Genomic DNA, 12,448 nt, shown 5'->3' with positions numbered 1-12,448 from the left:
ATAACTGATCTTTACTCCGTGAAGAAGGGAATAGACCTCCACGAAGTGCTGGGATACCATATATATGTTCGCAGCTGTAACTCACAATTCATCGGGTAGGACCCTAAGGGGTCCTAGATGGCTGCTACAAATTTCTTACAACATTTTACCTGTAGTTAACGACATTAGCCCATCTAAATGTAAGGTTGCTGAGATATGGGACGTACATTGTAGTCCGGAATTAAACTGGACTGTCCAAATTTAAGCCGGGCGCTGTTTTAATATTTAATCCTAGACTGTGCCATCGGGATGTGGAAGAAGGTGAAATCCTGTAAGGTTTGCTGGTTTGCACCGGGTTGCTGCCTGCTTGTGATAGCGGTAGTTCTCGCCGCTACAATCATTGCACCGCGTCTTGTACTTACAGGGAAGGTGAGGCAACACATAGTCTCTTCTAGTAATCAGGCAACACATAGTCTCTTCTAGTAATCAAGCAGAATGTTTTGACTGAGTGGAGGTCAATTTGCAAAACTTCGTTCTTTTGTATGAGGTTTTTTTTCTCAGTAAATCTGCCTTTTTTGCTGTTTTCATAAGGAACTATGTGGCATTTTTCACCAAAAATGGAAATATTTCAATCGAGAACGTCTTTGTGTGATTGTTATTTACTTCCACCTTTAATCATAGTTGTGCATTTTTTTTCACGTGTCTGACCGTTACGGTTGGTGCTAAAAGAGCACACACGTATATGAGCACTCAGTATGTGGTACCACCATAAAATACGAGAATGTAAACAAACATGTCTGGCAGCTATGTTTCCAAGTTTTAAACACACTCGTAAGGTGTCACATTTTGGCACTTACTCTTCCTGAATGATATTTACTTGCAATGGAGTTGGGTTGATTCAATTTGTTTTGTAAATAAAAAAAACAATGGCCAGAATTTTTATATTTACCGAAGGAAAAACATATTGTTTTTACCTAGTTTCTTCCTCTTCTTCTGTTCCAAACACTAACCTTTGACCTGGCCAATAACATGATTTGTTGACGTCTGTTACCACGGTGACTGGTGTTGGGTTACATAATGTTGCAATTTCATGGTCTGCTCTGCTCCTGTCACAATATACTAGTAGTACATGTATGTAAATGTCTTAAAGCAAAAGTTAACAGGGCAGACCATGTCCGAAGGTAAACATTATGCATTTACTTTGCAAATGTTACTTCTCTACTTTATTTTGTATTCCTAATAATGTTACATGATGTAGCTATAAAACTATGTATGTACAATTTTAGGTGGTGCATATCAATTGCACGGTGATCAAAGAGAACCTGACGGTGTCAGATACTCCGTCATTGTGCGAGGATGTCTTTCACAATCTTACCTTACCAGCTTTCTCGAGCCCATCTGAAGGTACCGCTGACGACGCCAAAGGTTTCACAACGACAAACAGCATTTTTCTCACAACCACAGGTGCGTTACAATTATTGGATTTATAACTTAAAAATGCAATCATTGGTTTAAATAATAGTCTAATGTGGGGTCGTGTGGCGCAAAGGCAGCGTGCTCGACTCGGAACCAAGAGCCGGGTTCGAGTCCAGACATGCCACCGACCTTGTGTCCTTGGGAAAGGCCCTTTACACGACTTTCCTCACTAAACTCAAGTAAAAATGCAACAGATGATGTTGTCCCACGTGTATTGCACTGTTGCAATTTCAATGAATCAAATGAAATCAATAAAAAGAAATAGTTCTTGTCATTGGTTATCGCGAGTCGTATTTTACTTACCACCATTGCTATCATGGAAGAATTGGGCTACCATGGTAAAATCACTTGAAAAACAGCCAATTTACAGGACAATCAAATGCTCGAAAGACCGACTAGGAAACTCTCATACCTTAATATATAGTGAAGCTTTAATAAATGCTTTAGGGATGATTGATCTAGTAGACGTAGTAACAACTCTTCCACCTTGTCGGTGTCTTGAAGATTTACCGTGATGAAACATGTACTAAATAATTATACAACCATGCTTTTAGAATAACGGAATAACGTCGTATAATGGTTACCATGTTTGCATTAGGATATGATGATAGTTTTTAAATTTTATGTTAGAAAACGTTTCGCGTACGTTTGTATCAGCCATTCAGCCCTCAGACTGCAAGTGATTCATATTTGAATAAACTATTCATCATATTCATTTTATGTTCTTTGCAATTAGCTGGATCCATATGTTTACAGTCTGCATGGATTTTTCTTTGTTCGCCCACAGGCACAATCAAGAGTTCAGACACCTCATACCTGCATGAAAAAAGGTAAACCTTTTAAACTGAACATTAGAAGCAGGACTTGTTAGGACTTTTAAACTGTGAGATCATTAGGATGAGGACTTCTCAGGATTTTTAACAGCAGTTCATTAGGTGCAGGACTTTACACTGTTGATGTTTAGGATTTTGTAATTAGTAATAGTTCATGTACTGTGTAGTTTGTGTGTGTATTTTTATGTGTACCCAGGATTACCTGAAACGCAGGCTAAAATGGCCTGACTTGTAATTACTGGTTAAATAATTAAATTGAAATTGAACCTTTTAATTGAGTAGGTTTAGTAGTAGTTTTCTCATTGATTACGGGAATTAGGTTTAATTTGATGGAATTTTAAATTCAAAACTACTTTAAATTTATGTTATGTTTTATATGCTAGGTCAATTTTTTAAAATTGCCATTTGTATCAGTTTTTGGAGTTTGGGTCGTGTGGCGTAGCGACAGCGTGCTCAACTCGGAACCCGGACTTCCCGGGTTCGAGTCCTGACATGCCACCCAACCTGTGCCTTTGGGAAAGGCCCTTTACACGACTTTCCTCACTTTACTCTTCTTTACTTTTGATCAGGTAGATGCGTACTGTTAGTGGTACATGTGGCACCTTTTTTTTATACCTGCAGAAAAGATGCTAATTATGACATGTAAAAGAGGTTGTGACATAAACCACCATGCCTGCAAAGGTAAACTGCTATATACTCTAGTGGTGTAACACATTTTAACATGGTCTGCTTTAGGTACCTGCCCCTCCGATTATCAACTAAAGAAAAAGAAGTGCTACAGAGCAGTCAGCATTCCAAAAAGCTGGCCTGACGCATCTACCTACTGTCGGAAACAGGGACCAGGTGGAAATCTTGCAATGCCAAAAGACCCCGACATCAACAACTTCTTGATCCAGCTAAAAAATGCTGAAAGCACACGTTCGAGTTTTTGGTTTGGACTGAATGATAGGAAGAGAGAAGGCCGATGGAAATGGAACGATGGCACGTCTCTTAGCGTTTGGTCTTACCGTGATTACTGGGCACCAACGGAACCAAATAATAAGCGCTATAAAAATTGGATCGGTATACCAGAGTCTGATGAAGACTGTGCACAGTATTTTTCTGCGACAGGCCCAGGTAAAAGCAAGTGGAACGATTTTCCATGTAGCAGGGAAACCTTTTTCATCTGCGAGAGGACACCCAACGGTGAGTCTGGTTTGATTATGAACATCCTAGCAGCTGCCTAAAGTACTGTAGCCTGGATTCCAGACCCATAGCACTCAGGACATAAAATATCTCAGTGAGCCTGGGTCTTGTAGGGTCAGATGGAACTGCCAGTCGAACGCTCAGTACCTGAGCGTAAGGCCCCATTGGTGGCACAGCAGGAAGCAATTTTACACCTCTGTTATGATTGGTTAAAAACTCCCAGCTGTATCTTTGAATCTTCACCAGCAGATGAGATAAAACTGTAAATAAGGTGTATTTTGTCCTGGTGTGTTAGAGGACTGTTACATAAAAAAACAGGAAATCCTGGGTTGTACACTACTTCTACTGTTAGACTAAGTTCTGCTGTTATTTTGCAAAATAAACTCCAAATGCATCTAGAAAATTGACTGGTTAATGATTAACTGTTGAGCCCAAGATTGTCTCCTGCTGACCAATGGTGGTGCCATGTAACAGGCTACCTGTGGTGTGAGGGGTCATCAATCACAGCTTCTCCTCCCTATGGCTGAGAGCCTTTCTGAAGTCTCACGGCCAGACCCCTGCTCACTGAGATATTTTATGTCCAGTGTGCTATGGGTCTGGAACCCAGGCTAAAATTACTGCAGTGGCACAGATTTTTTACTTCTCTATCTTGTGGTTTGTTCTAAAATCTAGGTCATGAAATTTTATCAGGTCATGCCATAAGCCATCTGCAACGATACAAAATACATTGTATAACACAACAAAAGAAATTAGTATGGAAAAACCAAATAACAGCACAAATAACAGAAATAAAAAAAGCGACGAAGGTATGAGATCTTTGACATCTAAATTTTTATTACACAAGCATGAACTCTACATGGTGGTGTATTGGACTTAAACATTCTTTATCCTCAGTGCAATCTAATACTTTTCTGGCTGCATCATGCGAAATAAAAAAAAACATCCATATCCAAGTACTGTATGTAATGAGCAAGAGATTGTGACAATTTCTTATTTATTGTCATTTATGGCTACAATTTTTTTATTTCATCATTACAGGGTTGTAATGTCCACACCGGTTCCTGACAACCGTCCTGAAGTTACGGTGATGATGTTTTGTTTTGGACTTAACTGTTTTTTTGTTGTTGATGATTATTATGTTAAGTCTTTAGTAATTCATTTCTGTACTAATTATATTTATTGTCTTATCTATTGTGTTCCCGTGCCCCCCCCCCCCTCAACTGGACCTCTGGGAAGAGCAGCTAAAGCCGACAGAGCATTTCCAGTATAAATAAAGGCTATTGATTGATTGATTTTCATTTTTTGTTATGTACATGTTCCTCTTCACTTATTCTATCAATTTTCATGTACGAGACAATACTGCATGTTCATCTGTATGCCAATGTTCTAGACCTCATCTTTTCTATATTTTAGGAACTGGGATTTCTGTACTTCAACTGATGGTATCTATAAAATACAGTTTGTATGGATTTAATAGACAAAAATATGTTACTTGCATAGTCTTAAAATTGTCATCTTTTTGCATGCACACTTTGAATCTATTTTAAATCATTATAATAGACAAGAGATGCAATAATGTCAAAATAGGACACTTTAACATATCTGATCCCATGCTGGACTGGATAAATAGGCAAAGTATGTGTTTATTGCTCAATGTGTTTGAAGAAAAGAGAAAAAACAGTACAGTGATTAACAGTAGATGAACAATATTATTGTACATAGTTTTGTTTTAATACACAGGCCTTTAGGATTTAGCGATGAATGCAGCATTTCAGTATCACACAGTGACACTCCATGTTTATGAATCCCCAGACCACATACGGTCATATATGTACCCTTTAGAAGGGCAATTTACACGACTATGCTCACTTCGCTCAAGTTTAGATGAGGACTGTATTGTACGTGCACTCTGTGTTGGTGGCAATATATGTGTTATATAAGTTGAAAAAAACTTGTCTGAGTGTGCCATCACCATGCCTTGTGATTACATGTTGTAATGAAAATAAAATGTCTGCTGCTTTGAAGATAGTATGATCCACATACTCATTGTTAAATTTACTGAGTGAACTTCAGTTTGGTCTTGGAGTGTTATCAATATCATGAAAAGATGCTTTAAATTTAGAACACTTCATGCTCCACCTTGGAAATCTAACTTGCAAACCGATACACCAATGGATACCCTTTGATATAAAAATATAAAACAAGACAAGAACTTTACACAATTTTTTTCTACCTTTTGATATCGTTCTCTAGAAAGCTCATAAGAACATGTGACAGGCGATTGCAATTGGATCTTTCAAAACTGTTCCACTGCAGTACCACAACAAGAGACTAGGGGCCCCAAAATCTAATCATTTCTAGGTCTCATCAAGATTTGCAAACCTACCAAGTATGAATCCAGTTACGCTTTAATTCTGGAGTTATCGTGTTTACAGACAGACACACAGACACACACACACACAAACGCCCCTGAAAACATAACCTTCTTGGCGAAGGTAATTACATTAGAATTCCTCTTTCATTCGCGCAACACCACCTTCTATACACACCAGCTGTCGTTATCAGCGTTTAAGTTCAGAGAATTAAGTCCTTAGACAAAGTCATTTTAAAGACAGCTGCAGATCAGAGAGTATTCATTATCTAATTTAGAGAGGTACATTATATCGCTCTTTTAAAATTGTATTCACATGTCAACTGTCACCTGCCCTTGTATGCTTAGCAGCTTAGCTTTCCCGACGATTGTATGTAAAATCGTGACAACTTTGAGAACAGGTGGAGTTCATACAGAATTATCGGCATAATACGACTTGTATGAAAAAGGAAAAGTCTTAATGTCGATAATACCAGAGATTTAAAAGACAGCTGCACCTTCGCTATAAATGTGTAGCTCTTAACCTGGCTCAGAGGAGATATAGATATGCTCAATCGGGAGTTTCAGTTAGGACAGGGAATAAAGGGAGAAAACTCCTCCACCAGTCATCCCTTTGCTCACCAACGACTGATCAGCAGAATCCAGCGAGCATGTTCAATATCAGCTCGGACCATCTAAGATTCAACCACAGCTCGGACCCTCTACGGTTCCACAACATGTCGGACCCTCTACGGTTCCACAACATGTCGGACCATCTACGGTTCAACAACATCTCGGATCCTATACTATTTAACAACATCTCAAACCCTCTAATGTTCAACAACAGCTCGGAATCTCTACAGTACAACAACAGCTCTGACCCTCTATGGTTCAACCACAGCTTGGACCCTCTATGGTTCGACAACAGCTCTGACCCTCTACGGTTCAATAACATCTCGGACCCTCTACTGTTCAATAACATCTCGGACCCTCTACTGTTCAACAACATCTCGGACCCACTATGGTTCAATAACATCTCGGACCCTCTACTGTTCAACAACATCTCGGACCCACTATGGTTCAACAACAGCTCGGACCCTCTACGGTTCAACCACAGCTCGGACCCTCTACGGTTCCACAATATCTCGGATCCTATACTATTCAACAACATCTCCAATCCTCTATGGTTCAACAACAGCTCGGACCCTCTACTGTTCAACAACAGCTCTGACCCTCTACGGTTCAATAACATCTCGGACCCTCTACTGTTCAATAACATCTCGGACCCTCTACTGTTCAACAACATCTCGGACCCACTATGGTTCAACAACAGCTCGGACCCTCTACGGTTCAACCACAGCTCGGACCCTCTACGGTTCCACAATATCTCGGATCCTATACTATTCAACAACATCTCCAATCCTCTATGGTTCAACAACAGCTCGGACCCTCTACTGTTCAACAACATCTCGGACCCTCTACTGTTCAACAACATCTCGGACCCTCTACTGTTCAACCACAGCTCGGACCCTCTACGGTTTGACAACATGCTTCAGTGTTACACTTGGCATCTACTCCATACGAACATGTCCAAACGCCAGGCCATTGAGACTTGTCCCATATTCGACGACGTGTTTGCCAGTAACGGGTGGCCTGTGTACATGTTTGGAGTCATGGGGGTCTTTATCATATTAGCCAATGTTATGGTCCTTTTCGGCATCATCGGAACACGGAAGCTCCACAAGGCCTTGTATCTGTACATTGCAAACCTCGCTATTTCAGACCTGCTGCCAGGGATTCTCCTTATTTGTTTAGCTTTCGGGCAGTTGGCTCAATACGGAGTGACTGCTATATTTTACTTTACTACTTGTGTGATATTTACCCAGACGATGTCGGCATCAGCTCTATCTCTTTTATCTATAGATTGTTACATAGCTGTGAGGCACCCTTTTTTCTTCCACAACAACGCTCCTAGGGCCAAGCGGAATGCTTGTGTAGCTATCGTATGTTCGTGGGTCGTCCTGTCATTGTGCGTCTTTTCAACTTTTATGGGCTGGAATTGTGTATATATTAGCTCCATCGATATCGCAGCCGTAGAACGCTGCATTGACGTAGGCCCCTTGAGTTATAACATTTTTGTAGCTTCCATAATTGCACTTCTATGTTTCGTCATGATGTTTACAAACATCAGCGTCTTTGTGCGCATCAAACGGCGTCAAAAGACAAGACCGCGACAGTTCAGAGGAGGTGGGACTCGATGGGCGGAAGGTAGAGAAAACCAAGGCAGGGCTGGAAATAGCGAAGGTCACGATGCACAGGACGAAGCTCAGCGGAAATTGGACGCCAGCGCAAAAAAGGCAAGAAGTGTGATGATTCTTGTGACGCTGGCGTTCGTCTGCTGGCTGCTTGGTTTTGCAGCTCTCCCGTATGGCCATGCCTGCCTCCGGAACAGAGATGTGTGCTCAGTTCGGACTTTCACGAGTTTGTTGCTTTTTCTTATGACGTTGAACTCCGCACTCAACCCATTGGCAAACATAATTCGCATGGCCGACTTGAGAAATGCAATTTGGCAACAACTCACTGGTCCTTACCGTGGATGCCTACATTGTTTTCGTACACTTGGTCGTGGACAAACCGGACAGGAACAGAATGGCACAGGAGACGGTCAAAATAGTTAGGACAGAAACACAACAGATTACTACACAGGACTGGAAAATGCATCAAGAGAGCTTCAGTTGGTTCTGTGTAATGCGAATTACAGTAGTAATACAATGTAGAGCACGAGACTTGAGATCTTACAGTAGACGTCGTCAATCTAGCTACCATCGGCGTTGGAGACATGGACTGTGACAAGTGAGAAATTTGTCGTTTAGTAAGTACTTCATTGCTTTATACTACTGGATACAAGTGTTAAATTGATAATAGTTGAAATGTGTGCACATGTGGTTTGAGAAATAGATGCCAATTGTGTCTGCGTTACCAGTGTTTTCATGTGCACGTATAATATTATTAATTGTCATCAAAAACATGTGGGAATAATAAAATACAATTTTTGGTAATTCATCTTGTCTTCCTTTCTTGTTTTTTTCCGTCCTGTGCAAATGTCTTAAGTCCGTACAGAGCGAATACATTTTCCTTGGTCAGCTTAGTGCATATGCATAGTACCATAGACAGCCTGCAGGCCTTCTTGTGTTATTCGTTATTCCTACTTACGAAACGCGATAGATCTGCCCATTAAACAGTGATGCGTACTGTCACTAACCCAACCTGCTGAAACTCCGGAAACAGGGATATTGTGAAGCTATTGTCATTACAGGAAGACAGTCAAGACCAGCTGCATGCCAGATTACATGATACATTAGGATTACTTGTTAAAGTGCATTACTAGTCCAGATTGCCAGCTGCCAAATTCTCTTGACGGAAGTCGGGTAGAGCATCAAAGAGCCAGGTTTTAAAGACACCTGCAGCTTAGACAGTGTTACCTGCGACGTTGAATTACATTAGATTTCCTCTTTAAAGACATTTGCACACCAGCACCTTTCATACATACCAGCTGTCGTTATTAGTTAAAACTCATGGAAATGTAGGAGAATTATGTTCTTAGACAGTCATCTTAAAAACAGTTACAGATCAGGTAGCATTATCTACTTTAAGGTACATTATATCGCTCTTTTAAAGTGTATTAATATGTCAACTGCCCTTGTATGCTTAGCAGCTTAGCTTCCGAATAAGTCCCGACGATTGTAGAATCGTAACACCTTTGAGGGCAGGTGTAGCTTATACAGCGTCATAGGCTTAACGCGACTTGTAGGAAATAGAAAAAAAAAAGTCTTAACGTCGATAATACCAGAGATTTAAAAGACAGCTGCGCCTTCGCCATAAATGTGTAGCTCTTAATTACCTGGCTCAGAGGAAATCTGCTCAATCCGGAGTTTCAGACGGACAGAGAACCATCCACCAGTCATCACTTTGGTCACCTACGACTGATTGAGCTAGCCTGGGTTCCAGACCCATAGCACACTGGACACAAAATATCTCTGTGAGGCTCGGTCTGGCCGGAGGCCTTGGAAAAGGCTCTCCAGCATAGGGAGGAGAAGATGTGATTAATGACCCCTCACACCACAGGTAGCCTGTTACATGGTACCATGGACAGAAAGGCATCGGAATGACCCTGTTGACGTTAAACAGCTTGCTTTTCACTGTGTTTTGAGGTGTGGGGCATTTTAAGTTCAACATTAATTAAATTACTATGCGCCGAATCTGAAGTTTTTGTGTTTTTCAACATGGAACATGTGGTTTGTAACGTTACAGCATCAGTAAAGCGTTACCACTATAACGTTACAAACCACATATTCAAAAAAATTCATTCTCTATTTGTTTTCATATTCAACCCATAGTAATTTAATTAACATTGAGCATAAAATGGTCCAACACCTCAAAACACAATGAAAAACAAGAAGCCATAGGTGACAATTCTCCGTGAAGTATTATATATTGCAACAAAAAGAAGTAGCCATTGGCGACAATTCTCTGTGAAGTGTGATAAATCGAACAAAGAAAATTGTTTAAACGCACGTCGGCTCAGTCATCTTAAGACGCAACAACCAATCAGAGATGCGAAATGCCGACACGTGACGCGGGATTTGCATACAGTCTAAACAACGGGGAAGGGCGCGATGCCCGAAATATTGTTGCGTCAATATTCAGCGCCGTGTTTCAAGAGATTAATACCGGGAAACAATTTCTTTTCTTGTTTTGAACGCATAAACATGCATTTACGCTAATCTAGTATGATTCAGGGTTACTTTTTTTTTTACCTGCCATGGCCAGATTATCTAAAGATGTGTGTATTGTGTGTACAATCTACAGAAAGAGAAATGTACATCAGGTCCGATCATCCGATTTTCATGTTTCGGTTTTTTGGACTCGGTTCATGAACGTATTTTGGTTTGGCTCCTGGAATGTGCGAATGTGCGAAAAAAATGACTCCTGGGACTGTCTACAGGGAACACTCGCATATTGCCCAACATTCGCGGTGTATCAGGACAGCGCGACTGGTCGGCATTAGCGCAGTCCCTGTAATTAGTAACAGTTGCACATCAATCCGGCCGAAAGCATGATTGTGTAACACAGGATACTTCTTCATATACCGGCTCATACTACAAGACGCCTTTACAACTAGCAAATCATAAAATTACCCGATCTACTAGTATGTGCGGTTTACCAGCCCCAGACCACATCCGACCACGAGGCCGAGAACACATTGATGGGTCGCTCAAAAATATTGTCCATTTTTTCAAAGAGCTGCTCCACTATTATATTTAAACACTATGGAGCGGCCCAACCCAAAAATATTGGCCATGTGTAAAGTGGAGTGGCCAGCATGCTCGTTGCTAGGACGACCGGCCAGTTGCTACGTGACCAAATACACGCCGCCACTAGGTCGCCACAGCCGACCAGTTTGAAATCGATAGGATTACGTCATCGGTATTTACATTTCGTAATGTTGACCTCTGACCACCCCACATTTCCGTCCCTATCAGCCTGACCGCCACTTACAACTACCGGTCACATAAACGGCCGGACGAAAACATTTCAACGACATGGGGATGTTTCGAAAATAAGCATTTACTCCAATATCAAAACAGCTACGGTAAAAATAAAAAGACGTGCATCATCCCGGACATAATGCCACACCACATGCGAAATTACACAGAAATGCGACGTACGGAAGAATGCGTTTTGGCTGCGAACATCTTCCAAAAAACATGGCATCTCTTAACCATGGGCAAAAACATCTGGAACCACTTATAAAAACCACCCCGTATCTGCATGAAGTTCCACCCCCCCCCACTGCTATTCCAAACAACGCGTTTTTCTGGACCATTCCAATTCGCCTCGTAATTGTAGGGGTGCGTCTGCAATATTACATTGACCGCGAAAGCAGCAACGGCAAAAATACACATTCGTGCATCAACACGGGCATGCCCGCAGACGGCGTATAAAATTGCGTGCCGATTACACAAAGAGAACCCAGTGTTTTGACTGCGAACATGAAAAATCAGCCGTTCACAACACTCCGTCCGGAGGTCCTGACCTCCTTCACGGAGTAACAAGCTGTTTAAAGTCAACAGGATCATTCCGATGCCTTCCTGTCCTATGCAAATAAGGGTTAGCCCCCTGTTTTCGCATTGCATTCTGGGGATGGGAAACTGGTGAATATCAGCTTGGACCATCTCAAAAACATTCGACTGGAGACCATTGAAAATAATTGAATTAACAAACCATTGTGCCACAGTCAAAAAAATCTATCTGTCACTAAAACATCAAGACCATAGCATGTTCAGGGCAAAAGATACAAAAACCAGAAGTTCTGCTGCAGTACCAAGGTCATCCACCAGGAGGCCCATATTTGACCTTGACCTTTGTCTTCCTAAGACTTACCAACATACCAAATATCATCATAATCCATAAAGGCGTTATGAAGTTATTCTGACTACAAATGTGCGGAAACACAAACACACACACAGACAGACACACACACAGACAGACAGACGCGCCAAAAACAATACCTCCATTTTTCATGGAGGTAACTAGTGTGATAGCCTAGTAGTAACCCCCCCCC

The sequence above is a fragment of the Branchiostoma belcheri genome, unplaced genomic scaffold (genome assembly GCF_001625305.1).
Source record: "Branchiostoma belcheri isolate BF01 breed outbred unplaced genomic scaffold, Haploidv18h27 scaffold171, whole genome shotgun sequence".
NCBI classification, from domain to species: Eukaryota; Metazoa; Chordata; class Leptocardii; order Amphioxiformes; family Branchiostomatidae; genus Branchiostoma; species Branchiostoma belcheri.
This window is presented reverse-complemented; position numbering follows the sequence as displayed.